General features: G+C 54.1%; 1 long non-coding RNA gene across 1 annotated transcript in view; it reads left to right on the top strand.

The window, feature by feature from the left end:
• Positions 1-294: 294 nt before the first annotated feature.
• Positions 295-11,258, top strand: part of LOC145339335 (uncharacterized) — a 26,294-nt gene continuing 15,330 nt past the window's right edge. The window contains exons 1-2 of the long non-coding RNA XR_013886022.1: positions 295-374; positions 7,682-7,867. This is a non-coding gene — a long non-coding RNA (uncharacterized LOC145339335). The remainder of the gene's footprint in view (positions 375-7,681; positions 7,868-11,258) is intronic.

Here is an 11,258-nt window from a genome sequence, read left to right as displayed (position 1 = left end):
GAGGCGGGCGCTACTGCGCAGGCGCCGAACCCCACCTCCGCCTCACCACGTGCCTGCTTCCACCCGCCTCACTGCGCAGGCGCTTCTGCCGCCTCCTCCTCCTCCTCCTCCTCCCGCGCCCGCTCACTGCGCAGGCGCCCACATTGCCCGGGCTCGTTTCAACCACGCAGGCGCCCATTTTGCGCGCGCTCGCTTCATCACGCAGGCGCTCACCTCGCCGCACATGCGTGGTTCGTCTCCCCGCCCCGCCCCCTTCCGCTCACTGCGCAGGCGCCTCGCCATTCTCTCCAAACGGCGATGCCCAACGCATGCGCGCGCTTCCAACCGCCGCCCGTTGAAGATAACGGCGAAATTATTAAGGAGCCGCTATCGAGGTACCGGGGGGAGGGAGTGACCGGAGATAGGGTGGGTAAGCGAAAGCGGGCGGTTAAACGTCGAGAAATAAAGAATGATAGATTTAAATCTATACAGTATATAAATCCGAAACCTGAGGGTCTGACCGTTGGAGAGGCGGCCACTCCACACGGGGGGGGGGCGAGGGTCAACACCCTGATTGACGTGCGTCCCCACCAATAGGAGCGCCCGCCAGACCGGTCCGACCAATGGGCGAAGAGGGGGCGGGCGCGGCTTTCTGACTGACGTGATTGCCCACCAATAATAGGAGGAACTGGAGGCTTGCCGGAGGGGTCGTCCAACCAATCGGAGCCGGCTTTTGAGCTGATTGACGTGTGGCCCCACCAATAGGAGCGCTGGCCGGACCCGTCTGGGTGGTGAGGGGGCGGGCGCGGCGCTGTGACTGACGTGATAACTGACCAATAGGAGGAACTGGAGGCTTGACGGAGGGATCCTCCAACCAATCAGAGACAGAGGGAGCCGGCTTTTGTGTTGATTGACGTGTGTCCCCACCAATAGGAGCACCAGTGGGAACCAATGGGTGAAGAGGGGGCGGGCGCGGGGCTGTGACTGACGTGACTACCCACCAATAGGAGGAAGTGGAGGCTTGACGGAGGGGTCCTCCAACCAATCAGAGCCAGAGGGAGCCGGCTTTTGAGCTGATTGACGTGGGTTACCGCCAATAGGAGACGCTGGAGGACCTTGGCACGAGTGGGTCCTCCAACCAATGGCAGCTCAGCTCCCTGTTGGGGGACACTTCACGGGCATTCGGCCTCTGATCTTGGGGGGTAAGCGTTCTCCGAGGCGGCCTTCACGACAGAGTCGCCCAGCAGAGACTGATAGCCCAGTTCCGCACACATGGGGATGGCCTCACCCGAGACCTTGGGTTCATGTTACACTATCTGTAACCCCCACGACTTGCCTGGGCTTGCAAAACCTCACTAACTTTCCCTGTCTGGAGACAATACATATCTCTTTAACCTGTGCTTTACCCCCTCGCCTCTCACATTGTCTGTACCTGTAAAAACTTAACCCCCCTCTCCTTTCACATTGTCTGCGCCTTTTAAGACTTGAATAGCTGTGAAGACTCGCATTCTAATCAGTAAACTGACTGTGTGTCTTTATATGCCCTGTTTGTGATCCGGATGTTCCACTCACCTGACGAAGGGCCAGAGCCCCGAAAGCTAGTGGCGCTTGCTACCAAAAATAAACCCGTTGGACTTTAACCTGGAGTTGTGAGACTTCTTGCTGCGGCCGTTGGCATCCGAGGGAGGCGGGACCAGTGGCCTGATTGATGTGGGCCCCCACCAATAGAAATCCTGCGAGGCCCCCTGTTGAATGGTGCTGCAGCCAATGGCAGTGCGGGGAGGGGAAACCGTTGGCATGATTGGCGTGGGTTCCCACCAATAGGGAGCCCGGGAGGTCCCCTCCACTCCTGTTGGGGGAACTGGTCCTCCAGCCAATGACAGCTTGGGGAGGGGGAGGCGGTGCCTGGTGGGTTGGCCCCGCCTCCTTGCTGCCACCATGTCGCACAAAGAAGGAGGCCCTTCGGCCCATTGTTCACCCATCTGTTCTATAATGTCTCACAACACCAGGTTAAAGTCCAATAGGTTTGTTTGGAATCACGAGCTTTCGGAGCGCCGCCCCTTCATCAGGTGAGCGGAGAGGCGAGTTCACTTTGGCACACAGTCTTCATCAGTGAGCGTGTAGAAGGTTGTGTGACAAAGAAGCGAATCCGTGTGTTTCCCCAGCCGGGAATGATGGGCCAACAGGGATATCCACTGCTTGCTGAAGTCCAGGTCTGAGGTGTCCAGATACGATCTAAGGTGATCCATCAAAGATGCCAAAAGGCAATACCAGACCAAGCCAAGATCTACAAAGTGAAGGCATGCAAAACCGCCGGCGCCAATGCACCCCTCCCTGATGAGCTCAGTGCATTCTACGCCCGTTTTGAGCAAGAGGTCAGCGAGAGTGTGCCCTCCAATCCTGGAAACCCTGGATGAGCACGTATCTGGGCTCACTAAGCGAGTGGCCTGGCTGGGGTACCTGGCCGTGCACTCAGATCCCGCACGGATCAAGATCAAAGAACAATATGGCACAGGAACAGGCCCTTCGGCCCCTCCAAGCCTGCACCGATCGTGTGTTCCTAACTAGATCGTCTGTCTGTCTCCCTCCATTCCCAGTCTGTTCATGTGGCTATCTGGATAAGTTTTAAATGATCCCAGTGTGTCTGCCTCAATCACCTTGCTTGGCAGTGCGTTCCAGGCCCCCACCTCCCTCTGTGTAAAATACATCCCCCGCATATCCGTATTGAACCTTACCCCCCTCACCTTGAACTTGTGACCCTTGTGTTTGTCATTTCTGACCTGGGAAAAAGCTTCCAACTGTTCACCCTATCTATACCCTTCATAATTTTATAAACCTCTATTAGGTCACCCCTCAATCTCCATCTTTCCAGGGAAAACAACCCCAGTTTACTCAATCTCTCGTCATAGCTAAGACCTCCGTACCAGGCAACATCCTGGTAAACCTACTCTGCACTCTCTCCAAAGCCTCCACGTCCTTCTTCTTGTGTGGCGACCAGAAACGGATGCAGTATTCCAAATGTGGCTTACCCAACGTTCTATATAACTGCAACACCATACGCCAACTTTTATACCCGTCCAATAAAGGCAAGCTTGCCTTATGCCTTCTTCACCACCCTCTCCACCTGTGCTGCCACCTTTAAGGATCTGTGGACTTGCACGGATCCGCGGGTGGGGATATTCACAGATATCTTCAGCCTCTCTTTACAACAATCTGAGGTCCCTATCTGCTTCAAGAAGACGACTCTCATCCCACAGCCTAAGCAAAACCAAGCAGCACGCCTTAATAACTATCGGCCGATGGCTCTGATATCCATCATTATGAAGTGCTTCGAAAGGTTAGTCATGGCACGAATTAATTCCAGTCTCCCGGACTGCCTGGATCCACTACAGTTTGCCTATCGCCGCGACAGGTCCACGGCAGACACCGTCTCCCTGTCCCTGCACTCAACCCTGGAACACCGAGATAAGAAGATGACTTATCTCTGACTCTTAATCATAGACGACAGCTCAGCCTTCAACACCATTATTCCCACGAGACTCATCTCCAAACTCCGTGGCCTGGGTCTCGGCTCCTCCCTCTGCAACTGAATCCTGAACTTCCAAACTCACAGACCACAAGGACGGACAACAACACCTCCTCCACGATCATTCTCAACACCGGTGCCCCGCGAGGCTGTGTTCTCAGCTCCCCCCCCCTCACTATACTCCTTGTACACCTGTGACTGTGCGGCCAAATTCCCCTCCAACTCCATTCTCAAGGTTGCTGATGACCCCACTGTAGTGGGTCGGATCTCAAACAATGATGAGACAGGGAACAGGAACGAGATCGAGAATCTGGTGCGGTGACAATAATCTCTCCCTCAACGTCAACAAAACGAAGGAGATTGTCATCGACTTCAGGAAGTGTAAAGGAGAACATGTCCCTGTCTATATCAACGGGGATGGAGTAGAAGGGTCGAGAGCTTCAAGCTTTTAGGTGTCCAGATCACCAACAACCTGTCCTGGTCCCCCCACACCGACACTATTGTTAAGAAAGCCCCACCAACACCTCTACTTTCTCAGAAGACTGAGGAAATTTGGCATGTCCGCTACGGACTCTCACCAACTTTTACAGATGCCCCATAGAAAGCATTCGTTCTGGTTGGATCACAGCTCGGTCTGGGCTCCTGCTCTGCCCAAGACCGCAAGGAACTACAAAAGGGTGGTGAATGTAGCTCCAATCCATCACACAAACCAGCCTCCCATCCATTGACTCTGTCTACACTTCCCGCTGCCTCGGGGAAAAGCAGCCGGTATAATTAAGGACCCCCCACCCCACACACCCCGGACATTCTCTCTTCCACTGGGAAAAAGGTACAAAAGTCTGAGGTCCCGTACCGACCGACTCAAGAACAGCTTCTTCCCTGCTGCTGTCAGACTTTTGAATGGACCTACCTCGCATTAAGCTGATCTTTCTCTACACCCTCGCTGTGACTGTAACACTACATTCTGCACCCTCTCCTTCTCTGTGAACGGTATGCTTTGTCTGTATGGCGCGCAAGAAACAATACTTTTCACTGTATACTAACGCATGTGACAGTAACTTATTCATCAGTGGGACATGGTGTCGCTGGCTGGGCCAACCTTTATTACCCATCCCGAGTTACCCTGGGAGGGGCAGTTGAGAGTCACCCACATTGCTGTGTCTCTGGAGTCACATGTAGGCCAGACCGGGGTAAGGACGGCAGATTTCCTTCCCTAAAGTGAACCAGATGGGTTTTTCCGACAATGGGTCATCAGTAGATTCTTAATTCCAGATAGTTTTTATTGAATTCAAATTCCACCATCTGCTGTGGCGGGATTCGAACCCGGGTCTGCAGGTCATTAGCTGAGTCTCTGGATCAACAGTCTGGCGATAATGCCACTGGGCTATCACAATCTGTTCTTGAGTCGGCCGATACGGGACCTCAGACTTTTGTATCTTTTTCCCTGATGGAAGAAGGTGGAAGAGAGAATGTCCGGGGTGTGTGGGGGTGTCCTTAATTATACCGGCTGCTTTTCCCCGAGGCAGCGGGAAGTGTAGACAGAGTCAATGGATGGGAGGCTGGTTTGTGTGATGGATTGGGGGCTACATTCACCACCCTTTTGTAGTTCCTTGTGGTCTTGGGCAGAGCAGGAGCCCAGACCGAGCTGTGATCCAACCCAGAAAGAATGCTTTCTATGGGGCATCTGTAAAAGTTGGGGAGAGTCCGTAGCGGACATGCCAAATTTCCTCAGTCTTCTGAGAAAGTAGAGGCGTTGGTGTGTCCTATAGCATCGAGGAGTCACTGAGAGGAGAGAGAAGGAAGTGAGAGAACTTTGAGAAGATTGCAAGAGGAGAGAGAGAAGGTGAGAAGTGTGAACAAGTTTTATGGGAGGGGATGAGAGAGCACGTGAGAGAGGGAATGGGGAGAGGAGAGAGGTAATGAGAGAGGGAATGAAGTGGGGATTGAGGGGGAGAGGGAATGAGTGGGGAGGAGTGAGGGGGAGTGAGAGAGAATGAGGTGGGAAGTGAGGGGGGAGTGAGAGAGGGAATGAGGTGGGGAGTGAGAGAGGGAGTGAGGTGGGGAGTGAGAGAGGGAATGAGGTGGGGAGTGAGAGAGGGAATGAGGTGGGGAGTGAGGTGGGAATGAGGCGGGGAGTGAGAGAGGGAGTGAGGTGTGGAGTGAGAGAGGGAATGAGGTGGGGAGTGAGAGAGGGAATGAGGTGGGGAGTGAGGTGGGAAGTGAGGGGGGAGTGAGAGGGGGAGTGAGGTGGGAAGTGAGGGGGGAGTGAGAGAGGGAATGAGGTGGGGAGTGAGAGAGGGAATGAGGTGGGGAGTGAGAGAGGGAATGAGGTGGGGAGTGAGGTGGGAAGTGAGAGGGGGAGTGAGGTGGGAAGTGAGAGGGGGAGTGAGGTGGGAAGTGAGGGGGGAGTGAGAGAGGGAATGAGGTGGGGAGTGAGAGAGGGAATGAGGTGGGGAGTGAGAGAGGGAATGAGGTGGGGAGTGAGAGAGGGAATGAGGTGGGGAGTGAGAGAGGGAATGAGGTGGGGAGTGAGAGAGGGAAGTGAGGGGGGAGTGAGAGAGGGAATGAGGCGGGGAGTGAGAGGGGGAGTGAGGTGGGAAGTGAGGGGGGAGTGAGAGAGGGAATGAGGTGGGGAGTGAGAGAGGGAATGAGGTGGGGAGTGAGAGAGGGAATGAGGTGGGGAGTGAGGTGGGAAGTGAGGGGGGAGTGAGAGGGGGAGTGAGGTGGGGAGTGAGAGAGGGAATGAGGCGGGGAGTGAGAGAGGGAATGAGGCGGGGAGTGAGAGAGGGAATGAGGCGGGGAGTGAGAGAGGGAGTGAGGCGGGGAGTGAGAGAGGGAGTGAGGCGGGGAGTGAGAGAGGGAGTGAGGCGGGGAGTGAGAGAGGGAGTGAGGCGGGGAGTGAGAGAGGGAGTGAGGCGGGGAGTGAGAGAGGGAGTGAGGCGGGGAGTGAGAGAGGGAGTGAGGCGGGGAGTGAGAGAGGGAGTGAGGCGGGGAGTGAGAGAGGGAGTGAGGCGGGGAGTGAGAGAGGGAGTGAGGCGGGGAGTGAGAGAGGGAGTGAGGCGGGGAGTGAGAGAGGGAGTGAGGCGGGGAGTGAGAGAGGGAGTGAGGCGGGGAGTGAGAGAGGGAGTGAGGCGGGGAGTGAGAGAGGGAGTGAGGCGGGGAGTGAGAGAGGGAGTGAGGCGGGGAGTGAGAGAGGGAGTGAGGCGGGGAGTGAGAGAGGGAGTGAGGCGGGGAGTGAGAGAGGGAGTGAGGCGGGGAGTGAGAGAGGGAGTGAGGCGGGGAGTGAGAGAGGGAGTGAGGCGGGGAGTGAGAGAGGGAGTGAGGCGGGGAGTGAGAGAGGGAGTGAGGCGGGGAGTGAGAGAGAGAATGAGGCAGGGAGTGAGAGAGGGAATGGAGCAAGGGAGAGAGGGAATGAGGTGGGGAGTGAGAGAGGGAGGTGAGACCGTTTTGAGAGACAGGGAGTTAGATTTGAGAAGAGTGAGAGTGACGTGTGAGAGAGAGTAAGAGGAGAAAGAGAGAACAAGTTTTGAGAGAGGGAATGAGAGGGAATGAGGGGGAGCGTGGGGGAGAATGAGACGGGAGTCAGAGGGAGAGTGAGACAGAGGGGAAAGGCGGAGGAGAGAGAGAGAAGGAGAGAGGAATGAAAAGTTGAGAGGGAGAGTGCGCGGTAGAGAGAGAGATGGACAGAGGAGATTTAATTGAGTTTCAAAAAATTATGAAGGAGTTTGATCAAGTGGATTTGAAGGAGCTGTTTCCGTGAATAAAGTTTGACAAAGGTGTGTGATGTGGGATGACAGAGGCGTTGTGGAATAATTGAGGGAATCGGGATCTCAAACTCATTTCCGAAGTGGACTTTAGGATTGGAATCCCCCACCTCCCCTAACCCCACTTCGCCCACCCACCTCTCCCATCTTTCTCCCCCCCCACTTTTCCCACCTTCCCCCCCCCCCCCCCCACTTTTCCCACCTTGCCCCACGCCCACCTTCCCCCACCTCCCAGTGTAGAAACGCTCAGATATGCACTTGGGGGTGAGTGAACATTCAGGGCAATGTGTTTGTACCCGCGTCCAGCCCTTCTGAGTATCCGTGCCCTGGGTCGCCCAGATCCTTCTGCACCTTGGAGCTCCGCAAATCTCTGACCATTCACTATCGCTTCTTTTTCGATTCTTTCCACCAGGGATGGACCACTTTGCGTTTTTCCTTTGGGGGGTGAGGGGGGGAACGCAGCGTTCACACCGGATCTCCCTGGGAGATGGCGGAGTCTGGAACTCACTGTCTGAAAGGAGGAGTCGACACCCTCTCGTCTCCGTCAAGAAACGTTCGCACGCGATGACTTAACCAGCCCCGGACGGACCACGATCCGGTAAGGAGAGACATGACCTTTTTCTCGCTCGGGGGACAGATTTCCTTCGTGGGGGTGGGGGTGGGGGGGGAGGTGGGGGGAGGTTGGGGGGGGGGATACGGGAGCGCGGCTGACCTAAGTGCGCGTGGGAAAAGCGTAGGACCCGCGTTCCAACCTCGTTGCGCGCAAGGACAGTATTCCAGTGAGTGGGTGGGTGGGCATGAGATTCGGAAGGCTCCATCCCGCCTCGCCTCGCCCCGCCTCGCCTCGCCCCGCCTCGCCTCGCCCCGCCTCGCCTCACCCCACCCCGCCTCACCCCACTCCATCCCACCCCGCCTCACCCCACTCCATCCCACCCCGCCTCACCCCACTCCATCCCACTCCACCCCACCCACCCCCATCCCCACCCCCATCCCCACCCCCATCCCCACCCCCATCCCCACCCCCCCAATCGAGTGGGCCATTTAGCCAGAAATGGGCGCCTGTCAACAGGATTTTAACATGAGCCCTGTCTGCATTTACGATGGGCCCCATATCCCTCTATACCCATCGTACCCATGTAACTGTCTAAACGTTTTTTAAAAGACAAAATTGTACCCGCCTCTACTACTGCCTCTGGCAGCTCGTTCCAGACACTCACCACCCTCTGGGTGAAAAAAATTGCCCCTCTGGATCCTTTTGTATCTCTCCCCTCTCACCTTAAACCTCTGCCCTCTAGTTTTAGACTCCCCTACCTTTGGGGAAAAGATATTGACTATCTCGCTGATCTGTGCCCCTCATTATTTTATAGACCTCTATAAGATCACCCCTCAGCCTCCTACGCTCCAGAGGAAAAAGTCCCAGTCTATCCAGCCTCTCCTTATAACTCAATCCATCAAGTCCCGGGAGCATCCTAGTAAATCTTTTCTGCACTCTTTCTAGTTTAATAATATCCTTTCTATAATAGGGTGACCAGAACTGGACACAGTATTCCAAGTGTGGCCCTCCCAATGTCTTGTACAACTTCAACAAGACGTCCCAACTCCTGTATTCAATGTTCTGACCGATGAAACCAAGCATGCCGAATGCCTTCTTCACCACTCTGTCCACCTGTGACTCCACTTTCAAGGAGCTATGAACCTGTACCCCGAGATCTCTTTGTTCTGTAACTCTCCCCAACGCCCTACCATTAACTGAGTAAGTCCTGCCCTGGTTCAATCGACCAAAATGCATCACCTCGCATTTATCTAAATTAAACTCCATCTGCCATTGGTCAGCCCACTGGCCCAATTGATCAAGATCCCGTTACAATTGGAGATAACTTTCTTCACTGTCCACCGTGCCACCAATCTTCGTGTCATCTGCAAACTTACTAACCATGCCTCCTATATTCTCATCCAAATCACTAATACAAATAACAAATAACAGTGGGCCCAGCAGTGATCCCTGAGGCACACCGCTGGTCACAGGCCTCCAGTTTGAAAAACAACTCTCTACAACCACCTTCTGGCTTTTATTATCAAGCCAATTTTGTATCCAAAATTGTCCCTTAGTGTCCAAAGATGTGTAGGTTAGGGTGGATTGGCCATGCTAAATTGTCCCTTAGTGTCCAAAGATGTGCAGGTTAGGTTGGATTGGCCATGCTAAATTGTCCCCTTAGTGTCCAAAGATGTGTAGGTTAGGGTGGATTGGCCATGCTAAATTGCCCCTTAGTGTCCAAAGATGTGTAGGTTAGGGTGGATTGGCCATGCTAAATTGTCCCCTTAGTGTCCAGAGATGTGCAGGTTAGGGTGGATTGGCCATGCTAAATTGTCCCCTTAGTGTCCAGAGATGTGCAGGTTAGGGTGGATTGGCCATGCTAAATTGTCCCTTAGTGTCCAGAGATGTGCAGGTTAGGGTGGATTGGCCATGCTAAATTGTCCCCTTAGTGTCCAAAGATGTGTAGGTTAGGGTGGATTGGCCGTGCTAAATTGTCCCCTTAGTGTCCAAAGATGTGCAAGTTAGGGTGGATTGGCCGTGCTAAATTGTCCCTTAGTGTCCCAAAGATGTGTAGGTTAGGGTGGATTGGCCATGCTAAATTGTCCCTTAGTGTCCAGAGATGTGCAGGTTAGGGTGGATTGGCCATGCTAAATTGCCCCTTAGTGTCCAAAGATGTGTAGGTTAGGGTGGATTGGCCATGCTAAATTGCCCCTTAGTGTCCAAAGATGTGTAGGTTAGGGTGGATTGGCCATGCTAAATTGTCCCCTTAGTGTCCAGAGATGTGCAGGTTAGGGTGGATTGGCCATGCTAAATTGTCCCTTAGTGTCCAGAGATGTGCAGGTTAGGGTGGATTGGCCATGCTAAATTGTCCCCTTAGTGTCCAAAGATGTGTAGGTTAGGGTGGATTGGCCGTGCTAAATTGTCCCTTAGTGTCCAGAGATGTGCAGGTTAGGGTGGATTGGTGGTTAGGTGCTCCGGTTTCCTCCCACAGTCTGAAAGACGTGCTGTTACTAGAGAGGCGGTGCTTGACAGACTGGAGGGGCTGATTGTGGACAAGTCCCCAGGACCGGATGGAATGCATCCGAGGGTTCTGAAAGAAATGGCGGAGGTGATAGTGGATGCCTTGGTGGTTATTTTCCAGACGTCGCTGGATTCCGGGGAAGTGCCGGATGATTGGAAAACGGCTAATGTTACGCCGTTGTTTAAGAAGGGTGCCAGGCAAAAGGCGGGGAATTATAGGCCGGTTAGTTTAACGTCTGTGGTAGGTAAAATGTTAGAATCTGTCATTAAGGAGGAAATTGCGAGGCATCTTGAAGGGAATTGCTTGATAGAGCAGACGCAGCACGGTTTCATTAAAGGGAAGTCGTGTCTGACAAATTTACTGGAGTTCTATGAGGGTGTGTCTAGGGCGGTGGATAGAGGAGAGCCGGTGGATGTGGTCTTTCTAGATTTTCAGAAGGCGTTTGACAAAGTACCTCACAAGAGGTTATTGCAGAAGGTCGAGGGACATGGAGTTGGAGGTAGGGTGTTAGCGTGGATAGAGGATTGGTTGTCAAATAGGAGGCAGAGAGTGGGGGTCAATGGGTGCTATTCGGATTGGCGGATGGTGACTAGTGGAGTGCCCCAGGGGTCGGTGCTGGGGCCTCAGCTTTTTACCATTTATATAGATGATCTGGAGGAGGGAACCGAGTGTAGGGTGTCGAAATTTGCTGATGACACCAAGATTGGGGGAACGGCAAATTGTGCGGAGGGTGTGGAGAGTCTACAGAAGGATCTAGATAGGCTGGGCGAATGGGCCAGGAAATGGCAAATGGAATTTAATGTTGGCAAGTGTGAGGTGGTCCACTTTGGTAGGAAGAATGGTAGGAAGGACTATTACTTACGGGGTGAAAAACTGCAGCAGGCGACGGTGCAGAGGGACCTCGGGGTCCTTGTGCATGAGTTGCAAAAACCC

This window comes from Carcharhinus amblyrhynchos, unplaced genomic scaffold (assembly GCF_965287045.1).
Source record: "Carcharhinus amblyrhynchos unplaced genomic scaffold, sCarAmb.v2.hapA scaffold_406, whole genome shotgun sequence".
NCBI classification, from domain to species: domain Eukaryota; kingdom Metazoa; phylum Chordata; class Chondrichthyes; order Carcharhiniformes; family Carcharhinidae; genus Carcharhinus; species Carcharhinus amblyrhynchos.
Note: the sequence above shows the minus strand (reverse complement) of the source record. Positions and strands in the feature narration are given on the sequence as shown.